Consider the following 14,289-nt stretch of genomic DNA (forward strand, 5'->3'; position numbering starts at 1 on the left):
GGCAGAGGGAGAAGCAGGCTCCATGTACCGGGAGCCCAACGTGGGATTCGATCCCGGGTCTCCAGGATCGCGCCCTGGGCCAAAGGCAGGCGCCAAACTGCTGCGCCACCCAGGGATCCCAACCTCAAAAAATGTTAACAGGGATTCTTTTCCTTTGTATACTCTTAAATGCTACCCAAATTTTCACACTGAACAGGTGTTAATTTCTAGGTTTAAAAAATTATTTATTTATTCATGAGAGACACAGAGAGAGGCAGAGACATAGGCAGAGGGAGAAGCAGGCTCCCTGCAGGGAGTCCAATGTGGGACTTGATCCCAAGACTCCGGGATCACAACCTGAGCTGAAGGCAGAGGCTCAACCGCTGAGCCACCCAGGTATCCCAGCACTGTGGCTTTGATTCAAAAATCATTACTGCCCAGGCCACTGGGGCCACACGCAAGTCTCACACCCATGGACCATCTCAAGATGCTGTAGTAAGGTTGCAGTAGGCCACAGACAGCTACAGCCTTGTGGCTGCCAGCCGCAGGAGCAGCCACAAGCTGGCCCCCACCGCAGTGCCACCTTGTAGAGCGCATGAGTGTCTCTCACCCATGAACCTAACACATACACGGAACCCAGGTGTAGGAGTCTGGTGCATGGAGGTTAGAGCATCATGGCCCCTGCACAGCATCCCTGGGGGTTCCGCATGAGGGGAATTGGAAAGGAGGTGGCCTAGAGGGCCAGCTTTCCCTTCGTACGTTGTACCCTTGTGGATGTAAGGCTAGGGCTACTGTAAGAGACCACTATAGCCTGGGGGGCTTACCCAACAGCCTCACGGGTGAAGACTGGACATCCAAGATCAAGGCGTCTTGGCAGTATTGATCCTTTCTGAGGGCTGTAGGGAGAATCTGCTCCAGGCCTCTCTCATCGGATGATAGATAGGCCTGTGTCTTCACCTGGTCTCCCCACTGTGTGTGTCTCTGTGTCCAAACTTTCTGGTTTATAAGGACATTGGTCATATTGGATCAGGTGCCACCCACTCGAGTGGGACTTCATCTTAGCTGATGGCACCTACAATGATCCTGTTTCCAAATCGGGTTGCATTTTGACAGACTGGGGATTTGGGCATATGAATCTGGGAGGGGGACGCAGTTCGGCCCATAACAATACGTTCAAACTTCTTACAAAAGCATGTATAATGAAGGGAAAAAGGAAACCCTAGATTCTCTGCAGATAAATCATGGAGACTTTGACAATGGGTTGTGCTGGGAAGGGTTTTGTGGAGGTTGGGAGCTGGAGAAACACACAAGGCCAAAGGTCCCCAGCAAGAGCACAGAAGTCAACCTTCTGAGAATATTCCTGCAGGTGATCACTTTGTTGGCAGCAGAACCCAAGAATGCACGTAGAAACCCATCTGCCTTCTGCACTGTGAGGGGTTTTATTTTGTGGGGGAGCACCCCCTGCCCTGCCTGTCCCATCTCTTTTTACCTTCTCTGGTAGAATCCAGCTGCCATCTGGCTTTGACCCACCTTGAGGGGGAGAGGGGGACCAGTCCCTGGGGCCCTTTATTATCCTGGCTCTGGCTTTGAGCCTAGGAAAGCTTTGGGAGGACAGGCGGAGGCCCTGCAAGAAGCCCCTGCCTTGATCTGATCTGGCAAAGCCCCGGCTTCAGGGTGGGGACACCTGTCGGCCTTCCACACGAGACTGCCACGGGATCTCTGGACACAAATGGTCTCTGGCTCCAGTGGCTGCGGGAACAGCCCCCAAGAGGCCAGCGTCAGGAGGGCCAGGGCTCCCTGCCCCCTGCGGATGCTCCCCCGGAAGGATAAGCGGTCATCGGAGGGTCGGAGCAGAGCCTGGGGGCTCCCAGCGAGAGTTCCGTGTGTCCCTTCCAGCGGGTGTTGGCTGGGACTTGCATAGATGCCTTTGTCCCTGCTGGTGCCTCTGAAGCTTGGATTCCATCCCTGGCCAGGCCCCAGAGACGCCGGCTGCTTTTCTCCAGCGGAAGAAGCTGTTCTTTTTGTGTCTGCAGATGGTCCTGTTGCGAGTAGCTCGGTCAGGGTGGTTCTGGAAGAACAAGCTAAGACAAGCAGACGTTCCCCTTGCCTTTGAGGGGGTGCTGCCGGCTGTGGTGGAGATGGCCTTGGAGTTAGTGGGGATCATCTACCCTGTTGTGGAGGTTGTTCACCCTGGCCCCTCCATGCTTGCTGTTCTCTCTTCCTCCCCTTCCTGCTCTTGGCCATATGGATAGGAAGGCTCCACGGCCTCTTTCTGCACACTGCCACACAGCCCTCCATTTGCCTCCTGCACAACCTGGCTCCAAAACCTTTTATGGCTCCCTAGTGCCTAAAGTGGTATTTCCCAAACTGTGTGCTTCAGGCTCATTTGTACCTCATGAAAGACCAGGCCCTCCCAGCTCCCATCCCAGACCCAGCAATCAGATATCTCCAGTGCGGGAGCCCAGGGACTTTAATTCACTTCTTAGTCAACTTTTTTATTTATTTAAAAACTTGTATATGTGGGGCTCCTGGGTGGCTCAGCGGTTGAGCATCTGCCTTCGGCTTAGGTGGTGATCCTGGGGTCCTGGGATCGAGTCACGCATCAGGCTCCCTGCAGGGAGCCTGCTTCTCCCTCTGCCTATGTCTCTGCCTCTCTCTGTGTCTCTCATGAATAAATAAATAACTTATTTAAAAATAAACAAACTTGTATATGTATATTTTTTAAATATTGTGGTAAAATACACATAAAATTTACCATGTTAGCCATTTCTTTTTTTTTTTTATGTTAGTCATTTCTAAGTGCAGAGTTCAGTGGATTTAAGTACTATTATGGATTGAATGTGTGTGTCCTCCTCAAATCGATATGTTGAAGACCCATCTGCTGTAGCGATGATATTTGGAGGTGGGATCCTTGGGAGGTTCTTAGGTTTAGATGAGGTCAGGAGGGTAGGGATCTCATGATGAGATTAGTGTCCTTCTAAGAAAAGAAGAGAGGATCTCTCTTTCTCTGTGAGCACCCACCAAAGAAAGGCCTTGTGAATGCACAGCATTCAAAGACAACTCTCACAAGATCCTGACCGCACTGGCACCTGCTCTCGGACTTCCATCCTCCTGAGCTGAGAAACCAGGTGTGTGACGTTTACATCACCCAGTCTGGAATGGCAGCCTGAGCGGCCTGGGGCAAGTACATTCACACTGTTGCGCAGCCATCATGACGAGCCATCCCCTGAATTTTCCATCTTCCCCATCTGAAACTCTGCCAAGTAAACACTAACTCCCCTGTTCCTCCTTCTGCCCCTTCCACTTTGTCTCTAGGAATTTGACAACTTGAGGGACCTCATATAAGTAGAACCATCTAATATTTGTCCTCTGTGACTGGCTGATTTCACTGATCATAATGTTCTCCTGGTTCATCCATGTGGTAGCCTGCATCTGAATTATCTTTCTTTTTAAAGCTGAAGATCATTCCCTTGTTTGTAGAGACTACATTTTGTTTATCCAGTCATCAGACGATGACACTTGGGTTGCTGACACATTTTGGCTACTGTGAATAATGCTGCTGTAAACACGAGGATACAAACAGTTCCTCCAGACCCTGCCTTCAGTTCTTTTGGGTATATATCCGGAGGTGGAATTGCTGACTCTTATGGTAATTCTTAGTATTGCCAATGAGCTGCCATACCACAGTGGCTGTGCCACTTTGCATTCCTACCCACCGTGCATGAGGGTTCCAATGTCCCCACATCCTCACTGATATTGTTATTTCCTGATTCATTTGTTTGTTTGGTTAGTTGACTAATTTTGGGGGGGTTGGTAGTAGCCATCCTAATGGATATAAGGTGGTATCTCGTCGTAGTTTTGGTTTACATTTCCCTGCTGATGGGTGATGCTGAGAACCTTTTCATGGGCTTACTATTCATTTGTGTATTTTCTTTGGAGAAATGTCTATGCAAGTTTCTTGCCCATTTTTAAAAACTGGATTTTGTTGTTATTGAGCTATACCTATAGCTGATATTTGATATACACATATATATTTATTTATATATATAAAATATAGAGAGAGTGCATGAGCAGGGGCAGAGGTGGGGGCAGGGGGGAGAGAGAGAGAGAAAGAAAATCCCAAACAGGCTTCACACTGAGTGTGTGGAACCCAACGCGGGGTTTGATCTCATGACCTTGAGATATGACCTGAGCCAAAATCAAGAGTTGGACACTCAACTGACTGAGCCACCCAGACACCCCAAGTTATATCTATAGATAATTTTGATGGAGAGTGAAGTGAGAGACCACTGGTGAGCAAATGAGCTCTTTGTAGGGCATTCAGAGCCCTCTGCAGTGGGGGCCTGCCCCGCCTTCCATCTCATTTCCTGCTGGCCCTCATTTATACCATTCCAACGACGTGGACCTCTGTAGCAGACAGACCTTTTTCGTCTACACAAGAACCACTCTTTTCCATCTCCTATTGAGATAGTTCTCATGAGATCATGGGTCGTACTGTCCTTTTGCCCCCTGGCCACATCAATGGCACATGACCCAGGTTTGGCTGATCCTAGGGCTCCCAACACCTTAGTTTAAGGGGGCTGGCCCAAGGGGTGGACATTCAATCCAAGCCAGTCAGGCTTCTACGGAGCTATTAGAGAACTGTCTTCTTCTGCTTGGCTTGCCACACCAGGATGATATAAGCCTGGGTACCCTTGTGGCTTCTCTGCAGGAAGAAAGTAAAGGTCAACACACAATGTAGGATGAGTCAAAACAAGGAAAACAAAGAGAATGTGAGTAAGAGGGAGAGTGATATTATTTGAGTCCCTGGATCCAGCCATACCTGAAACTAGCATTCACTGATATTTTAAATACATAAGCCAATGGATTCCCTTTTTGCCTAAGCTGGTCTGAATGCAATTTTTGTCACTAGCAATAAAAAGTTCTGAAGAATGCGGAGCCCCCTCCCCAGATCTTCCATCTGTTCCATAATGTGGCCACCTTCCCACATCCCCACCCAGCTTAGATCCACACTCTTCTCTTTTATGTCTAGGTGAAGGGCTGCTCCCCTAGGGATCTCCAGCAGTCAAGGGGTAAGGAGATGGCTTTGCAGGTGTTCCGATTTTCAATTCTCTGCCTGCCCTGTCCCTTAGAGATCTTCTGTATTGTATACTTGCCGTCTGTACTTTGTGTAATAGGGTGAGTCTTTACGATAAAAAATGATCCTTGTGGTGGCTGGTGTGAACTTGGGAGGGAGACATCCAGCATCTCCACATTCCCCACCCACACCTTGGGGCAGTCTTGGGCCAAGGTCCAGCCACAGGCAAGGAACATGTCCTCTGCGGGGACTTATGGAAAGAGGGTGTGAAAAGGTGAGTAATTGTGGAAAACATGAGCTGGTGTCTCCTTGTTGTGGGTTTCAAGTATGTGGCTTTTTCTTCTCGCAGCTGTGCTCTCCCTAGAGGGTTTCCCACCCCCAGCCCAGGAAGGGGAAGCCACCCCCGGGTGTCAGAAAGGGCTGGGCGGTTCCCATGGGGAACCACTGGTCTCTATGGTTCAGTGTCTTGGAGGGCGGTTGCAGCATCCCTGGAACAGGATGGAGGGTGGTGTCTTGGGTCAGAGGTTTTGGGGAATGTCCTGGCCACCCTGAGAGAGAGGAAGGAGATAGATGTTGGAGTCTTGCTCAGTGGTGAGTCCAGCACCCTGACTTTCCTCTGGGGGGTGAGGGTGCAGGGAGACCTACCCCTCACACTTTCATAGTTTGGGGCTTCTACCATGTGAATGGCTCTACCATATAACTTGCTCAAAGACAATTTTTTTTCTTAAGGGTACAACTTTTCGTTTGAAAACCAAAGAAATGTTTCTTGCACCCAGGTATCATGGAAGAGTTCCTTAGGGGCCATACGTTAGTATGTCAGTGGATCACATGGCATCGTTCACTCTTTTCGCTAGTGCTGTTGTAACCACTTGCTACATACTTGGGCCATTCATTTGGGGATGTTCCCATCCCATTTCCCCAGTCATGCTTTTTGAGTCCTGCTTCTGCTGCTCTGAATTGCCCCTGGCATTGAGGGAGTCCAGCCTGGGTAGAAGTGCTCAAAAGGAGTGAGATTAGTAATAATAGTAATAGCTAATAACATTTATGGCAGGCTTTGTGTGAGTCAGGGACTGGTTTAAGCACTTTGTGTGTATTATTTCATCAACAGTTGATACTCAGAGGATCCCGATTTTTTTTGTGATCTACGCAGATGTAGCCAGGCTACAATGGACCCCCTCCTGCTCACCCTATGAGCCAGGGGCTCACGCGTCCCTCTGGAAAGCACACTGAGCCACCTTGAGAGTCTGTGGGTTTCTTTCCAATGTTGTTCATGCCATTTGCACGTGTTATAACAAGGAAGTAATCTAATTACACACGGTGCAAACTAATGAGATATAAGGCAGTAAGAATGGATCGTTGTTTTTATGATATGTAGGTTGAAACATTGGATAAAGGTGAGTCACCTTCCAAAAAATTCTCGTCCAACTAGATGTGGGCAAGACAGCTATGAAAGATCAGGAAAACCCATTCACAAAAAAATCGGGATCCTCTGAGTATCAACTGTTGATGAAATAATGGCTCTACTTTAAGAGAAACCAAGTTGAAAATTGTAGTACCAAGTTATGATTTATGCAAAGAACTAAAAGCTGACATGGAATTCTGAGTGGCTTGTTGTCAAAAGGAAGGACTAGTACCTATATCAAAGTGCAGCTACTAAATGTGTTTTAAGTTAGAAGCTTTATGTTGTAAAGAGTGGTTTTATGATTCCCCATTTTAACCATCTTTTGAAATTAGCCCACCGACGGCTGGTCAGAGGATTTGGCTACAAGTATGTGTGATCAAGCTGTGCCAGGGCAGCAGGGACAAACTAGAATGGGGACAAAAAGTTGTTTGATTTTTTTCAGAGCAAGAGCAGGCAAAGACAAGCAAATGAAAATATGTTTTCTTCTTTTCCATATTTTCTATGAAAAAGAGGAAGTCATGGCACATGGCCTTTTCTACGCCTTAGTTTTATTTATCTTATTTTGCAATATATCCCAGAGATCTTTCACGCAGAGATCCTGCTTTGGGGGATTGCTAGAAAGCCCAGTGACACATGGGAATCGATCTATTGAACCAGTCCCGGCCAGTGGACACGAGCTGTTTCAGTCTTGTGCTATTACAAACAATAGCGCAGTGAGTCATACTGTGTAAACCTCATTTTAGGTACTATAGTAAAATAAACACCGAGGCTGTTAGTGCCCTGGTCTATGTGCATCTCAAATTAATGCATTGGATAGTTTTCTTTGGTTTTGTGCTTTATAGAAATAAGATCCAATTAAATATGTTATTTTTAAATACTGTGACTTTCTCCCCATTTCTACCCAAAATGTTTTTGAGATTTAGCCATGTAATGAGTGTTGGAGGCCATTGAGTGAATGTGCTACATTTAAAAAATAATTCAGTCTGCATTTGGGTTTGATCTGCATCGTTGTCAGTGTTCTGAGCTTTGGACGATGGGGCGTGAACATTCCCTGGTCTCTAGTGTGCTGTGCGTGTGCTTTCTGTACCGCTTGCACCCTCACAGGGCAGGTTTGTATTCCCTCATCAGATGCTGCCAGACTGTCCTCCAGAACCCTTGTGCTGAATCACACTCCCATGTAACAGATTCCCGTCACCCTACCTTCTTACCTTGGCTTTCTTTTCCATTTGAGGTTAAACCACTTTTCCTTTCTTTGTGATTTGAGTGCCTGCTTTGGCAAATGCCTCTTTGTGGCTTTTGCTCATTTTTCCATTGGACTAATATCTTTTCCATGTTGGATCAAAGGAGTTCTTTCTACACTTTGCATAGGACCTCTCCGTTGGTTACAATCGCTGCAGACACCGTCAGTTTGTGACTTGCGTTTACCCTCTCCATTATGTCTTTTGATAACAGATGTTTCATTGCCATGTGCTCAAATAAATCTTTCCTTTGTGGTTGGTGTTCCTTTGTTTCCTGCTTGAGAAGCCTTCCCAGGCTGCAGTCTCAATCCTCACATTGCGTGGGAGCTGACAGCGGCTCAGATGTTTGGGTGTTGGGTTGCAGGCCAGGAATTGGTGCCCAGGTTCTGACCTACTTGCTCCTCCTGAGGAGTTGCCAACCCAAGCCTGGCCACCCAAGGCCAGAGTGCCTGGGACGTCCCTGCCCCTTCCCAAACCCGCCAGGGACATGTTGGGCTCTGATGGTGCACTGGAACCCTGTGGCCCACTCTGTAGACCACCCCAGGCGGGTCTCTCATCCTCACACACCTTCATCAGCTCCTCCTTTGGGCTTGGAATTTTATTTTTCTCACAGGCTTTGCCATAGTGGGACTGGCCTGTATTTCTTGGGATACAATCCAGGACCCATCTATGTGACTTCCATGTGGTGTGTTCCAGGAGTCATCTCCCTGGGGCTGGAGTCTCTGAAAATATGGATTTATTAGGACAAATGTGGTTTAGCGTGGTTCTGGCTTTGATGACAACAGCAGCAGTGATGAGGATGCTATTTTGTTGTTTGGACTGCACACGCGCTGAGAGGCACAGCAAGAATTTCCCCCTCTCTTTACCGGCTGGGAGGTACCCATCCTGCGAGCTCTGGTCTCTGCCTCTTGAGGACAGGTGGAAAACCCAATGGCCTCCTTTAAAGGCAGAATGAGGGAGTGGAAGAAAAAAAAGGAAGGAAGGATCTCCTGCAATCCCAACATCCCAACACAAACCTCCTTCTAGGCTACGTGTGGCGGGCACACATCATGTCTGTTACGCCCTGTGCAATTTTGTGTTCCTGTTTGTCCTTGTGAAAGGGACGTAATTTTTTTTTTAATTTTTATTTGTTTATGGTAGTCACAGAGAGAGGGAGAGAGAGGCAGAGACACAGGCAGAGAGAGAAGCAGGCGCCATGCAGGGAGCCCAACGTGGGATTTGATCCCAGATCCTGGGATCAGGACCTGAGCCGAAGGCAGATGCTCAATCGCTGAGCCATCCAGGCGTCCTGAAATGGATGTAATTTTTAATAGCTATACAGAATGCCATTGAGTTGAGAGACACACACTAATACAGCCATCCTCATGGTGTTGGACAGGGCCATCTCCAAGGTCACCTTAGATGTGTTAGTCAAAGCCACCTGCAGCGGGTGGCTTTGTCTATTACTTTTTTCTTCCTCTTAATTATTCCCTTAAGCTACATTCTCAGAAAATGAGATTTCTGGGTAAAAGGGGATGGATTTTTTTTTATGGCCTTTTAAAGATAGTAGCAAATTTCTTCTCAAAGATGCTGTGCTAATTTGCAAAACCCCAAATAAGTTTCTTATACTTTTTTAAAGATAGAGTAAGGCAGGAAAAGCTCACTTGGATGTCTCTCTGGCACCCCGGAGGGCTCTGGCCTTACTGCTTGTGGAAGGTCCTAATCAGTGGCACTATTTTTGTGTAGCCAGGCTGCAGCAGACAGGAAGGCTTTGTGGCTATCTGGACTGATAAGATTATTTAAGGACTGTTTCTGGCCAGTGTAAATGCCTGCTGTGCAGGCCTCCAGTCTGGGGACCTGGTAAGGGGCTCTGTCTTCCCAGAGCCTGCATTTTAAATGAGAGGTGAAGCCACCAGGAGGGTTGCCAGCCAGGATCAGGGAGCCTTTTTGTTTTGTTTTTTAAATTGTATTTATTTATTCATGAAAGACACAGAGAGAGAGAGAGGCAGAGACACAGGCAGAGGGAGGAGCAGACTCCCTGCTGGGAATCCCATGTGAGACTTGATCCCAGGACCCGGGATCACAACCTGAGCCGTAGGCAGACACTCAATCACTGAGCCACCCAGTGCCCCTGGGTCAGGGAGCTTTGCTTACTCGGTGCTCTCGTGTGGGCCTTTCAGGAGGCCTGGGTGGTGATGGCCAGGGCCAAGGGGACCCTGAGAGGGTCTCAGCTCTCTCCCCGTGGCCCAGCTGTGGGGGGTTAGAGACGTGGTGGGTCCAGCTCAGGAGAAGCAGGGCCCTCAGGGAAAACAGCAAGGTCCAGGACTAAACACTCCAAACAAACACTCCAAGCACTAAAGCCCAGAAGGCAGACAAGTGGTGCAGGGGTGGTTCAGGGGTGGCAAAGGTCCAGAACCTTTGCCTTTGGTGACTGAGCCTTCCCAGGACAGACAGGGACCCATGGCTTGAGGATGAAGGGCAGGTGTCCCCACACTGGCTGCGTCACAGACCCCCATGCATCCTCCATCAGAAGCCGCTGATCTTTTTGCAGCTGCCTGGTGTGAACCCAAGTCCACTCTTCTGGCCACCCCAGAGGGAGGCCAGAGCATCTGTGGGGGCCTGCCCAGGACATAACTAAGGCCACAATTCACTTCCCCCTGGGGAGCAGGGTGGGAGGCTCTGCGAGAATGGGAACCCGAGAGGTCTGAACCCTCAGAACAAACGTCATGCAAAACCAAACCACTTCCTGGGTGAGGGTGAGAGGCTGTGTAGCGCCTGGAGTGTCAGGGCCCAGCTCACCACACTCTGCACTTGCCACTGCCTAAGGGGGCTTCTGGGGCTTCTAGGGTTGGCCAATTTCAGGACGCCTTCCCCTGTTACCACCCCAGCCACACGGTTTTCTGAGCTTCTCCACCCTCTTTGGCATTATCAGCAACAATACAAATAATAAAACAGTAAAAGCAGATACTTGCCCCACCTGCCAGCCACAGCTCTGAGCGCTTTACGTGGTCTAGGTGTGTGTGAGATGCTACTCTCATTACCCCCATCCTACAGTTGGGGGTATTGAAACACAGAGAGGTTAAGAAACTTGCCCTGGGTCACTCAGCCGGTGAGTATCAGAACTGGGAACCGCACTGAGGCTGTCTCCAGGGTCTGTGAGTTTACTCACCTTTGGTATTGTAAGATGACAAGCAACTCACAGGTGCCCGCAGCTGGATGCAGGGGCACGGTGTGGCTCCCCGCCCTGAGCTGGGACCGCATCCCAGCCCCGCTGCACACCAGCCAGGCAACGTCGCCTAATGACTCTCTTTCTCTTAGCCAGCTACTTTATCTGCAAAATGGGTATAACCTCCACATCACGGGGGCTGGAAGGATTGAATGAGATCACTACTGTGAACGTGAGCAGCACTGTAGCCCCCCTGGCTGTGGCAGACATCTAGAAAGCATGGGTTCCCGGCCCCAGTCCTCTTCCTTCTCGTATGTCCTTGGAGGGTCCCCTACTGTCCTGGGTGCGGGGGCAGCATCCACACAATGGTGACAATTCTATGTCTGCTGCCACACGAGGCTGTTGGAAGAGGCAAATGCACTCAGCACCAAAAGACTCCACTGTGCAAGGCTGGTGCCTTCTGGGGTTCTCTAAGGAGCTGGCGAGGGGGAAGGATAAAGCTTTTCTGGCCCTTCTCTGCTGGCCAGAGGGACCTACCGTCTAGCTGCCTGATGTCCTGCTCTCTGTCATCCTTTCACCAGATGGCCCCTGGGGACTAGCCAGCTTGTAAGCGTGGGGCACATGGCCCCATGCGGTAACCAGTTTCTCCTTCCAGATTCACCTCTGAATTCCCAAAAGGGCCACTGGGGAATTTACACGTTTTGCTGACCTCCCTGTTCCACAGGAAAGTCAGCCTGCCTGGCCAAAGCAAGAGTGAAATATTTATGAATGCCATAAAAATTTAATGCTGATTTAGATTTCAGTTTGATTTTCCAGTTCCACTTAAACAGATGGGGAGGATTGCAAGGGTGTAGCTTAGCGCACTGTGAATGCAGTGGCGGACGGCAGTGCTCCTGTTTCAGGTAATGGCTCGTGTTAGAAAATGCTTGGCAAGGCCATTTACTCCCCTGGGCTGCACTGTCCCTTGCCTCCTTGGCCTTGTCCTGTTCCCACAGCGCCGCATGCTGCTCTCCTAGCACTTCCTGCCTTGGTTCCTCGAGGGTGGGGTCGTATCTGGGCCTCTTGGCCGCGTGCTCTCCCACTCGCCACCATGTCGCTCCGCTCTCCCCTAACCTCCCACATCTCTCTGGCTCCCTCACACTGGTCGACGACCTCCCTTCACGCCACGTCATCACAAGGTGGCTGCTGCATCACCGGCGTCACATCTCCTTTCTATGTGGGAAGAGGAGGGAGGAGGGCGAGGCGAAGGAACAGAGGTAGTCCTTCCAGCAAGCTTTGACTTTCGATGACCGACCTGCAGCAGGGGCCACCTCTCACTGAGAAGATGAGTAGCTCACACGAGCACATTCGTGCTTCCTTCTGAGCCAGCACTGGTGGCAGGAAGAAAGTGGGGATGGGCACTGGCTGGACAGCCAGCAGGAACCGCCACCCAGCGGCCCCTCTGCAGCCAACACCTGTCGTACTCCTTCCTCCGACGCGGCAAACACACCGCGTCCTGGGGCAGCCGGACAGGGTGTCGTCCTGCTTCACCGGGCAGGCTCCTCCACAAAGCCAGCCGTGGGCCTGTGACTTAAACCACAAGACAAGTAGTCTGCTCCAACCACCTCGGCATTAGCCGTTGGCTACGCTTGGGAAGGCGGCGGAAACAGCTTCCATTCAGAAAAAGGGAGAACGGGAAGCAGGTGAAGTCCTGTTCCCCACGGCCACGCTGCTCCTTGGGTGGCCACACGGCACCTGCTCTGCCCCTGGGTGGCTCTGCCATCGCCATGGTCCCCTGTGGACTTGGCTCTGCCCTCCAGAGGGGTCCTTCTTGCCCATTATTCTCCATGGCCACAGGAGAGACAGGACTTACGGGACATGCCATCTCTGGGGGCCACACGGCTTCCGGGTGGTATGAGTTTGGGGTCCTGGCATTGCTTCAGGGATTGGCTGTTACCATCAGCCTTGGGTTGATTATTTTAGGTAATTCATTTTACTCAAAAACTTGGTTGGCTTCTGGTCTTTTGGAAGGAGGTCAGTCCCACTGGAGAGTGACCACAGCCGGAGAGCTGCTCTAGCCTAAGCCTTACACATGACAACTCCAGTTATTTACCCACTGGGCTCTGCTGTGTCCTCAACCTAGTGGAATGGTCACTGTAATTACATGACTCAAAACCGTGACCTTGGTGGGAGACATCCCCAAGGACTCACATGCTTTTTTCCAGGGGCCCCTCTGTTAGATGGAATTCTTAAAAGAAAGTTCTGGAAAAAGACCTTGTGTCTTAATTTTATCTCCTGCTATGGCTGTTATTTGCAGGCAAGAACTTGATTTACTCTGTGGTAAAGAAACTCTGCGTGTGTGTGTGTGTGTGTGTGTGTGTGTGTGTGTGTGTGTGATCCTGCAAGACTCTGGGACTTTCCATCCATTCTGATGGCAGGCCGCTGGTACAGGTACCTCTCTCAGAGCTGCCACTTTCCCTTCTGTCACTGTTACTGTCACTGTTACTGCTACTGTTCCACCTCTGTCACTGATCTCAGTCCCTCCTCTCTGTTGTAGAACATTACCCGACGTAGTGAATAACAGCATTCTGGATGTTTCCTTATGTTTCCCCAATTCTGGATGTTTCCTTACGTTTCCCCAATTCTATAGCCTCGGTTGGCATTTGGTCTCTGTCTCACCATGGAGCAGGTGACGCTGTGGCCAAATGTCATGCTGCTGCAAAGCAGATGTCCCCAAGATTCCATCCTGCATGTTGGGGTTCTGCATGTCCACCCCTTCCCGCTCTCTCAGCCCATTCCCACTCCTCTGCCGGCTACCAGACTTGACTTAGGAGTGCATTTGCCTTTAAGAAAACCTGAACAGCAGGGAAGGATTTCTTGGCCTCACACAACAGGAAGTCTGGGGCAGCCCTGGGCTGGCCTGGCATGGAGCAGGGGTGGAGGTGGGGTGCTCAGGCTCCTCCTTGCTTTCTGTTCTGCTCCTTCTAGTCTTCTCAATCAGGCATGATTCTTAGTTTGTGCAACAGAAGCTGAGTTAAGATGATTCAACCAAACAGGGGTTTATTTTTATTTTTAAAAAGATTTTATTTATTTTAGAGAGAGAGAGAGAGAGATCGTGAGCTGGGGCAGGAACAGAGGAAGAGGGACCAGCAGACTCCGTTCTCAGTGCAGAGCCTGATTCAGGGCTCCATCTCACAACCCCGAGAGCATGACCTGAGTTGAAATCAAGAGTTGGATGCTTAACCGACTGAGCCACTCAGACACCCCAAAATAGTTTATTAAGAGAAATTTTGAAGAAGGCTGGAGTAGCAGGCTGGAAACTAAGCCCCAAGGATCAACTCCCTACACTTGAACACCAGCAGAGCTAGAGAGGAAACTACTCCCACTGCTCCATGCAGCGCCAGATGCCACAGTGGGTCCACTGCCTGGAGCGCGACCTTACCACAACTGGCCCTGCTGCCACCACTAG

Source organism: Canis lupus, chromosome 3 (genome assembly GCF_003254725.2).
Source record: "Canis lupus dingo isolate Sandy chromosome 3, ASM325472v2, whole genome shotgun sequence".
NCBI lineage: Eukaryota > Metazoa > Chordata > Mammalia > Carnivora > Canidae > Canis > Canis lupus.